This window comes from Centroberyx affinis, unplaced genomic scaffold (genome assembly GCF_046629955.1).
Source record: "Centroberyx affinis isolate AG114_WGS23_722 - 3 ecotype Tasmania unplaced genomic scaffold, CSIRO-AGI_Caff_v1 ptg003413l_1, whole genome shotgun sequence".
Lineage (NCBI taxonomy): Eukaryota > Metazoa > Chordata > Actinopteri > Beryciformes > Berycidae > Centroberyx > Centroberyx affinis.
The window spans coordinates 208,635-220,000 of NW_027281391.1; the positions used below are offsets into that span (position 1 = coordinate 208,635).

General features: G+C 45.0%; 1 protein-coding gene across 4 annotated transcripts in view; it reads right to left on the bottom strand.

The window, feature by feature from the left end:
* The window catches only part of nfixa (nuclear factor I/Xa), a 101,347-nt gene that overhangs the window by 77,393 nt on the left and 12,588 nt on the right, over positions 1-11,366 (bottom strand). The gene's annotated exons all lie outside the window — the stretch shown is intronic.

Sequence of the window (11,366 nt, forward strand, 5' to 3'; positions counted from 1 at the left end):
CCCCCCCCCCCCCCCCTCCGCCTTCGTCACCAGCACGGTCACTACCATCCCAACAAACCAGCTTGCTCTCCAACTGCACCCCCCCCCCCTCCCCCTCTAGAAACAACTCCCCCCTCTCCCTCCCTCTGCCGCGCTCTCTCTCTCTCTCTCTGCTCGCGTTACACCACCTTGGCACGGGATGGCATGAGAAAACACAGGCCCAAAATCCCACTAGACCCTCAGACCAGCAGCTGCTCCTGGATTTACCACACAAACAAAGAGAGGGGGGGTGGGGGTGGGGGGGGGGGAGAGCCCGTTACCCCCCAACAAAAAATACCATCCAAAAACATGCTCTCCTGTTTCAAAATGCACTCTCACATCCAAACTGGCCCTCTCTCTCTCTCTCTCTCTTTCTCTTTTTTAACAACCCCAACAGCACAGACACAGAAACACATTAAAAGTTTCTGTTACCAAATTAGAGAGCAATCCGGTTTGCGCGTGAGAGACAGGATTCAGTGGACAATGACAACTGAAACTGCTGCGGCGGAGATCTTCATGTAAGTAGCCTATACATGTTAAGCTGTTTATGAAGGCAAGCGGATATTAAATCTCCCAAAAATAGGCTATACCCCTTCCCTGTGATTCAGAAAGCTCAGCCTAATGCTTTCAGAATCGGTCAAATATGCTGCTCTTTGTACTGGGGAAAAGCTCCTCTCTTTTCTACACTGTAGTTTCCTGTCACAGCATGCAAATTCCCTATATTTTCATCAAGTGTTGCATTATAAAGTACACAATAAAACATGATTGGGACTGGACAGCAGAAGAAAGCGAGGGAGTTCATAGCTGCCCTGGCAAGCACTGTGTCTCGTCCTCATTGGCTGACCCTCGTGACCTCAGCGGGACGAGCTGTGCCCACTGCTCCATGGGAAAAATATCCGAGACACAAAGGAAATGAAGTACTCACTGAGGATCAATTTGATATAATGTGATATATTTGTCAAAAAACTGATATGTCTCGGTGCTGGCTTGTTATGAAATAAATATCTTCTTCTCATTAGAAGTGTGTTCAAATGTCATTCTTCCAGTTTACAAAAATAAAAACACATTTAGTCATTTGTGCCGTCTAAATTACATAAATCAGTCAATCAGCTTCAAAGGAATTACAGAGACATTGTCAAAACTGGAATGGAAGCAGCGGGCAGCTACAAAAAGCTAACTTGTCATTCTGGCGAAGTTGAGGGCCCGGCCATTTGATTGTGGGTTGAAGCCCCCCGTTGTGCAGTGGGACGGACTGTCTGTGTGAACACCCTACAAAGGCCAGAGTCCTCTGGTTGGCTCCCAGGACCATCAGATTTAGCCCGGCCTGCTCCCCCTGTCCCCGTCTGACAGAGGAGCCACAGCCTGGACGACTGGCCGCTCCGCTGGCTGGCAGGCTGGCTGGCAGGCTGGCTGACTGGCTGCACGACTGGCTGGCTGGGTGAATGACTGGTTGGCTAACTGGATGGATAGGTAGCTGGCTAGCTGGCTGCCTGGCTGGCTGACTGGCTCCTCGCTGCTACCACTAGGGGAGGGGTGATGTAGACCCCATCTGGACCAGGCCGAGCCGGGCCGGCTGCCGATTGCTCATGCTAACATACGCCTGCCTCACACAGCCACACTGGAACATGTGAAAAATGTGGGAATGAGAGAAGATGGCGGTGGGGAGGGAAAAAAAATATGGGCAAGGGAACATGAGGAGATGGACTTAGAGTAAAGCGGATGTGTGTGTTTGTTCCTGTTTTTGAGGAATAATGACTGAGGTGTGTTGGTGACTTATTTGGAAAGACTAAAGGGAGCTGGACTTTTTGATGAGCGGGAAGCAGAGGAAGGAGAGTGGCGATACGTGTCCAACAGCTGTCAAGACTCCAATATTATTGTCTTCTTCCTCTATATCATCACGCAATCACAAACCGGCAAAATAATAATAAACAAGATTATTATCAGGGAAATCCAAACCGCTCCTTTGTCCATTCAAACTAGCAACATATTTGTCTTTTGTGCTTCCAGCTCTGCATTTTTTTTCAGTAACAAAACTCTCATTAACTCTTCATATAATGAAAAGAGGATTTTGAATCTACAATTTAATCCATATTATTTACCAAATACTATTTGTATATAAAAACGTAATCCTTCAACAAAGCCTCATTTTTTTTAAAAATCAGTTAAATCCGCTGCCAGGCCTATTATGATCATAAACTGGACCGAATGCAAAATTATATACAGCAGCATAAAAAAGGCTACACATGAATCACCAAGGTCTGTGCACAATTTGCAGCTGAGGCAAAATCTTTTATGATTTTGGCCAAGAAAGGAGTCTATGTGGCACCCTACCATTTAATGCCTCCAATTTATATAAATTTTCAAACCCACATTTCTTTTAGCTTGTTAGGGAAGGTTTGTTCTATTTGCCCAAAGTTATTCTGGGCAGGGAGGGAGGTGGCAGGGCTGCGGGCCTCGGCCTCTGGACTGTGTAGGTATCTGTTCTGCAATAGTTGGACTGGGAGCTCATCTTATCTCTGCATGCCATGCTCCCTCTTTCTAAAAACGGTGACCTTTGTTCGCCAGGCTGGGCAAGACAATCTCCCCTCCTGGCCTGACAGAGCCAGGCCCGGGGTATAACAGAGAGAGAGGAGGAAAGAAATGAAAACCACCACAGTTTTTATTAAGAAGAGGGCCACGCTTGGGGTGGCAACTGCCAAAAAGAGAGACAAAGGAAAAGAATGGGAGCCCATATAAAACCTGGCCTATTGTTGATTTAAACCCAAATCTCCAGGAGCTATTTATATAAGCTATAGGCTATCAAACTGACTTAACAGCCACTGCTTTGCATAAAATCACACGTTATCACACCAACATAGGCTGCAGGCTCACTGCGGAGTTTAACAGGTCACTTGGAGAAACAGTCTGACAGTGCTACAATTAAACACACATTACTGTTATACGACCGGATAACATGGTCTAAAAATACATTTGTTAAAATGGGAAGCTAATCCTTGTTTTAAAAAAAGGTCCACCTACTTGCGGACGCTCACGGCAGCCCTAACGCTGAAAATGAACTAAACGAACGGCCTTCAGACTATTTTAAAAAACAAAACCCAATTAAATTAAAGCCGTAGCTTTGGCTAAAATAAGTTCTCCAGCCTGCACGCGTTTAAGTGTCTCTATCTTAAATGGAGCAAAAAATGCTCTCTCACAATGGCCTCAGCATGAAATGGCCTATAGCTTGTTTTCCAAAACTTCCACAATTTCCTAAATTTCTAAAACAAAATAAAAAAAATAAAACCCTTACCGAGGGGAAAATGCCTCAGTCACCGTTAAAACCAGTAAATTATAATCTCTCCCTACCGTGCAGTTTTGGCTAACGCCGCTCTCCTTCTCAGCTAGTAGGATTGGTTTTGATGGACGGTGTTTGTAACGTCTTTCTGCTTTTCTCTTTGTGTTTCTTGTCCGGTAAAATAAGTAAACTGTCTCGTTCTTGTCAGTAAAACTGCTCAATATAGTTAATATGTGGACGTCCAGAGCGGCTCAGCATCCACTCTGCTAGTCAAAATAGGCTGTGTGCTGTCTGTCTGTCCCGCCAGGGCTACATTAAGCTGAATGGGTCAAAATTAATCCTAAATGTCAAACTGGTAAGATAAAAGTTGACGGAGGGATGTGGTGGAATATTAAAAGGTGGGTGAAATATATAAGCACAAATGCATTAATGTGTTTTTTTAAATTTTTGTTTTAATTAAAGGACTATACATAGAAGACAGTTCGGTTTGATGCTGCTTATTATCTGTAGCCTACTATGAATTTAGGCCTACCTCATAAACATTTTTGAGGTGAGTTCAATAAAAAGGTGGTAGACTGAATGGAGGTAGGTTCACCCTCCAGTACCTCCCCGGGTCTTACACTTGCACAGATAAAAACAGAACCTGGGCCTATTTACCATAGTTTTGTGAATAGGTGTAGGCCTTACTTAGCCTACACAATATGTGACATTTACTTACTCTATGCAAATAAATTCTTAAGTGCGGACATCTAGATTGGAAATGTGGGTGAGCAAGATCAGATCATAAATGTATTTGCTGCCACATCCTGCTTGGTGAGGACGCCTTGGTTGTGAGTCAGCACGGCATTACATTTTTCCTTTTAGTGGTCTGATGGGTTGCAGACACGCAAATCCTGAACAACACTTAGACTTTAGGCATTATCTTGACTGAAATAATTAAACTGATCAATTGCCAATTAACACACTGTTAAATAATAATTCCAGCAAGTAAATAAATAAATAAAAATAAATAATATAGAATGAAATAAAAATAAAAAATCCACGCTGAGTGAGTAAATAACCTTACAATAGGCTTTGTTCATTTAAAATAGAATAAATGAATGAACGCACCTCATACGTGTTTCCTACTGATATTATAGTAGGTCATGCTATTGTCATATTACCGTCAACATGAACTAAATTATCTGAATTTCTTGACAGTCTAAGGAGTTAATTTAAAAACTTTCCTGCAAACATAAATTAGCCTAAGAAACATTTCCAAAATCTAAAGCCTATGAATAGTTGTCTCTGTAAAACAATGCAGTGAAGCATACAACAGGCCCTCGGCCTAATTTTAATGTGCACATATGAAATTCGTTTTAAAACAAAAGGACAGCATTTAATCTAAATTGTGGCTTAAATATCATTTTAATCGAAATATTTAATTGTGGCTGTTTTAATAAAACAAAATCTAAATATTTAGTGATGAAATCCAATTACTTTTAATTTTTTTTTTACTGTTACAGTCACTGTATGGTCATAGGAATTGTGTAAACTGAAATAATGAGAAAATAGCCTATATCCACTGTCAATAGGCTAATAATAATTATAATAGTCTTTTTTTCTTTTTCTCAAATTAGCTGAAGAACAGGAAAGCCATGCAGGCATTATTGCTGCGCTCCTTCAGCAGCGCTGTTTGTTTCAGCCAGCTCTGGTGTCACTGAAAAGGAAGAGGCTAATCCTAAATTTAACTCGGAAAACCCGCTTCCAAGAACTTGATTGTGCAGGCCAGATTTGTCGGAGGAAATTAAATTAGGCTAGTCCCAATCATGCGCTTTTTCCTAACTCTGAAACGCCTGATCCGATCAAGACGCTCCTGTGACAGGTGATGGTAACACACACACACGCTCACACATGCACACACACACACACACACACACACACACACACACACAGAGAGAGAGAGAGAGAGAGAGGTAGCTTTTTTAAACCTGCAGAGCTAATGAAGGCTATATAGTGTTAGGACATGTCATTTAACTTTGACATCTGCTGTGTAAAATCACATATTGACAGGTACTGTGTGGTGATGTAAGGGAAAGAGTGTGAGAGACCTGAGCTATTTTTCCTTCTGTGTGTGTGTGTGTGTGTGTGTGTGTGTGTGTGTGTGTGTTTGGACCACTCATGTCCTAGAATAATCTGTGCAAAGTTTCTTGAACTGTCCGTGCCTTGCATATAAATCAAATATTGAAAAAAAAAAAAAATACAAAATAAAAAAAAAACAAAAAAAACCTCACCACACTCCTCTAAACTTTGCACAAAACAGGGACCTCGGAGCATTTCACATGCAGCACAGGCATGCTGCCATTTTAGTCCACTCTGTGTAGAAAAAGAAAGGAAGGAGAGGAGAAAAAAAAAAAAGGAGGAGAAAAAAGTTTCTACGGCCCGAGCCAAGTTTCCGTGTTTTCTTCCCGTGAGGAGGAGCGCAGGAAAAGTAAGGTGCACAGAGCGGGCCAGTCTGGCGGTGAGTAACACCCTGCCATTAAGAGGTGATGGGTTAGCAACCTCACAAGCCTCAGGGACAGAGAAGAAGTAAGGACAGGCTGACATGAACTACTATTCCCCTGGAAACTCTCATGCAAATAGAAAAAAAATAAGTGTCTTTCTCTCTTCCTCTTTCAGCCTCTCATTCAAGCTCTCTCTCTCTCTCTCTCACACACACACACACACACACACACACACCGTCCCCCTTAAAAATCTTCCTCCTGAACTTCTTCTGTTCACTGCCAGTGCTGCCATTTCCATCCAGCTCCAACCTATTCATCCATTCTATTCCCTGGAAGAGGAAAAAAACTTTCCTCCCCACCCACCCCCATCGGCGCAGATTGATGTTAAAAGTGTGTCTGTGCATCGTTTGTAATTACGCCTGTTTACACACTGAAGCATTACTATGTGTGAAAGTCTGGAAGCCATTTGTGGCATGAGGCGGAGAGAGAGGAAGACAGAGCGGGCGTGCTTTAAACAGCTCCAGAGACACAGGGACTGATAGCGAGCCGGGGCTCCTGACACGACGGCAGACCTGGGGAAAATTATACTCAAATATGCTTTCGAAAATTTGTGCACCGGCAGACTATTTCGGCCTCGAATGTAAGCACGTCAGAGATAACATCGAGGGCTTTCTGCTTTTCATTCCAAGTCTCCCAAATTTATTCAACTAGCATTTTCTTGAGGTTTGCATGTCTTCTTTTTCTGTGACTCTCTGGCTGATCTGCAGGGCTTCAAATTGCCAGAATTCCACCTTAAAAAGTTCATTCTAAACTTAACTGTAACCCTCACAAGGAACTAGATCCCAAACGTCAATTTTAACAGCCGAAAAAATACATTTTGTGATCATCAATTGTTGAATATATTGCTTTTTCTCACTTTGCAGTAGGGTGTTTTGGTGACAACTGTTCAAAGCCTATACACTGCTTATACCAAAATGCACTGTGGGAACTGAATGTCAAATATCGTACATTTAACTTCTGTTAATGAGTCCTAAACTGAGCGGTGATCTTGATAACAGCGCAGCCAATTAGAAAGAAAGGCTCTTTGAGGGATATTGGTATAAATAAACCTGGGCAAAATCATAAAGCTCAAACTAAATTAGGAGATTCTGCCGCTGTTTGACTGACAAACAATGATTTGATACAACCATTTCAGCATGTGAGTGAAGCTATAGGCGATATAGGATTACATGTGGGCATACAGTGTGTGTAAGTGAACTCATATATTCCATGTGTACAGTATGTGTGTTTACATTACGAGGGTTTCTAGCGTCACAGTGGCTACAGATGATACGTCGAGCTGAGCCGCCCCTCCCAAACGCACACACACACACACACACACACACACACACACACACACACACGTACTGCTGGTGTGGTATTTTCTGCCTGGACGCTGCAGCAAAACTGAATGTACAGCATTTCCCTTCGACAAGGGCGGCCATTCCTGATAAGGTCAAGTGGGCAGTGCGTGCGTGACACTCGGGGTGGATGTGTGTGTGTGTGTGTGTGTGTGTGTGAATGCGTGCGAGTGTCTATGCATGCCTATATGCGTGTATGTATGTGTGTGTGTGTGTGTGTGGAGAGGAGGAGGAGGGGGGTGGCGGCGGTGCACGAGCAGCCTGGCAGCTTCCCCGCTCTAACGACAGGGGAGGAAAGCGTCCGTCTCACACCCCTCTCTCTCTCTCTCTCTCTCTCTCTCACACACACACACACACACTCTCAATCTGAGTCCACACACACACACACACACACACACCTACACGCGGCGTTCCAGTCAGCACATGCCAACGGCGGCACACCGGCTATAGGCCCGGCCCACAGCTGCGGCGAGGGGGCCCGGGGCTTTTTTTTAACCTTGTGGGTTCGCAAATACAGGCAGGAATCAGGCAGATAATCGAACCCGATATCTCTCCTCTGCCCTCCGCTCTTGCCAGCAGCCCGGGCCTGGGCTCCTCCGTACACACAAGAGATGCACTATTGAGAGACTTTCTCCCTCTCTCTCTCTCTCTCTCTCTCTCTCACTCTTTCTCTCTCCCCTTCATTCTTTTATTCCTCCCTGGTCCTCGCTCTGCCAGTCGGCGAGGCGAGATGCCAACCTTTTTCCCCCCGCAGCCGGGCAGAGTGCCCTCACCCCTTTATGCAAATGCCCCACCACTAGCCCAACTCACACATTCATTCTGTGTCCGACCCCCCCCTACCCCTCCGTTCCTTCGTCTCTTTCTTTTCACCTCTTGGTCCGCGATCTTTCTCTCTCTCTCTTTCCTTTTTTTTTTTTAAACCATATTGTTGTCGCTGCACTTTTACCATCCCTCGCTCCGGTGTTTGCGGTTTCACCCTCTCTCAGTCCGGGCAAGTGTGTGTGCGTTCTCTCTATCTCCATCGCTATCTATCTTCTAGCATCTCGCGCTCCCCTCTCCTCCCCCCCCTCCCTCCCCGCTCTTCTTTCACTGTGGAACTCCTTCTCCCCTCCTTTCCTCTCTCCCTCCCTCCCTCCCTCCCTCCCTCTCACACAGCTTGACTCAACCAGACTCAAACTTGTACACTCATTCCTTCGCCATTGCCAGACAGGCAAGTGCAGAAACTCCCTTTGCCTTCCTCCCTCTCTCTCTCTCTCTCCCTCCCTCTCTCTCTCTCTCTGTCTCTCTCCCTCTCTCTCTCTCTCCCCCTCTTTCCAACACGCGCACGCACACACACGCACACAGACACACACCTGGCAGGCGATGGCTCTCCACCCACATAGCTCATTTGACTATAGCTAGTATCAACACAGATTTGCTCCAGCACTTCCCTTAAAGGGAGAGAACTCCTCCCATGATGAATCCCTGCAACTGCTCTGCGTTAGCCTATAACAGTAAATTTCGCCCTTTAAAAATATACTTTATCTTTATACACGGTAATTTGTATAACCATTATAGCATCTGTCACCATGATAGGATCAAATGTATAATTTGGGAGAAGCCAGGTGGCAGGATCCTCCTCCCGACTGCACAGTTACAATTGCTCTCCCTTCACACAGGAATGTATAGCAAGGGGTGCATCGGTTTGGGACAGCAGGTTATCAGGTTACGTTTTAGCACATTTTTTACACGTCATTTTGAAAAGTAACACAAGATGTGCGCTGTCCCAAACTAACATCACACATCCTTTTCATGGGGATATAATCGTTGCTGTTCAATTTCATGATTTGTTTTTATGTTTTAACTTGAATTGGAGGGTTATATGCGCAATAGGATTAGAAAATCGATCAATGTCAAACCCTTTCCAAACTCATTGGATAAACTCAAAAATGCATCGTCGTCAAGCTAACAACAAGTCTGTTTTTCTTAGTTTCTAAAAAGATATTTTAGAGATAAAGGGTTTTCACCTGACAACAGTGATTATTGATTAAAATGTAGGATCTAATTAAGATATAATTGTGTGTGAAAAGGGTTGAATGGAGCAAATACCATCTCAGTATCGCATTTCTCATTGCGCACGTCTGAATCATGTAAAATCTCTAGTACAAGTCATTTGAATTGACAAATCTACAGGTAGAATGATAGTGAATTAAAGTTAAAGTGTGTTGACTTTTAATTATAAAATAATATCTGTATCTTGTCTCCCTGCCAATGAATAAATAAAGAAAAGAATAAAACAAAGGTCTCACAAAGAAAGAAAAAAAAACTGTTAGTGGCATTGCAGATGGAAAACCGTTAGCGTCCAATTTCCGCATCAGCGAGCTCCCTATCAGGAACGCTGAAGCTTGCGGATTTGAATTCCGTTTATCGCGTGAGCTGGAGGCCTGCCTGCGCCGGGCTGGCACCGCGAGGGTTAACCGGTGCCCGCTCCCTGTGGCATGATATGAGCTGGGCCTTTGCCTGGGTGCTCCGACTCGTCTGCAGCGCGAGGGTTAAAGAGCGGGTGGGAAAGCTCCTATCCCGCTCTGATCCCATCGGGGTTAAAAGGTGCCTGTTCCAAATGGCTTCCGCGGGAGCCGGGTCTTAATCTACGCTACGCTTGACAGCGTTGGGGGGCGCGGGGGGGTTAAAAGCGAGACGGGCTTTTATTTTGGCGGCGGGGGAAAAGGTTACGCCTGCCCCTGTGGCTGGCAGTGTAAGGGTTAAAGGTCGCCCTGCCCATTTTTTGAGTGGCGTCCCCTGCAGGGCCAGCTCCATGCCAGGCCGGAAGAAACAGAGGACACACACACACACACACACACACACATACAAGAAGCATGAAACAAAGAGCCTTTAGAGCCACACACACACACACGCCTAAACACATAAACACGAGCGCGCACACGTCCCTCGCAGCAGAGGAAACACTTAAATCGTTTTGGAAAAGCGTCTCATCTCATAACCAGCGCTTTCCTTTTTTAAAGTTCGCGTCCGACAGCGAGGGCCAGGGGAAGAGAGCCAGACACACGGCGCAGACAGGCGTCTTCTGGGAGAGTGTGTGTGTGTGTGTGTGTCTGTGCGTGTGCGTGTGCGTGTGTGTGCGTGTGCGTGTGCAGTTATCTCCTCGGGCGACCGCGCTCGCTGACTCCCCGGCCCTAAACTACCACCTCGCCGCGACCTCAGGAGCGCCGCAGCACCGCAGGCAGACAGCCATAAGTACATGTCCTCAGAAGGGACATAAAATGGAGGAAACCCACCTCGATAAAAAGGCACCTCACAAACAGGCAAGGGAGAGGAAAACACGCACGGCGCTGCATGTCACGATACATGTTCCAAATTAGGTTTATATTTATTCCAACAACACTTTTTTATTCCTCACATTATGAAAAAGCGGGGACATTTAGGTGAAAAGCAATTACCGGCCTCCCTATTGCTTATATAGGCCTAAAATGCTTTATTCAAACAAAACACTTTTTTACACTATATGGTAATAGCATGAGTGATAATCACTTAATAGCCTGCATCTGGCGTATTTTTTACTTCAAAATCACTCACAGTTGTGCCCAGAAGTGGTGTAGTAGGTAAGTGAAATACATCTGGAAGCACATGTACCCTTTGCTGGCGTGGGATTGAATCCTGCCAGAATCTCCTCTCCTTTTTCTCCTCTACTCTGCATCCCGCTCAGCTTTCCTGCTGTCTCATTAAATGAAAAAAATAATAAAAAAGAAGCACTTATAATAGAAGTGGATGGCTCGCTGTCCTTTAAAAAACATAATGACTGTCATAAATATTCGGCTGGCAGCGCGTTATTATTCTTATTTCCTCGCTGAATAGTGATGTGCCGCATGCTAATGCACCCGAAGGGGAAGCCGGTCTTATATGAAATACCAGTCAGTCGCCATTTATAAACATGTGATCGTATGAAAAGATAGTATCACAGCAAAGTGAGCCAGAAGGAGAGAGTTGGACTGAAAACAGCAAGAGCTGCCACGTCAGATGCTGCTGAGGCTTCTTGGCTGTCAGGGCTGAAACACACACACACACACACACACACACACACACACACACACACACACTGTAGACACGCACACGCCGACACAGCATGGGCCACACATGCACAGACCAACACATCCACATCCACGCACGCACACACCACTCATAGTCTCATACACA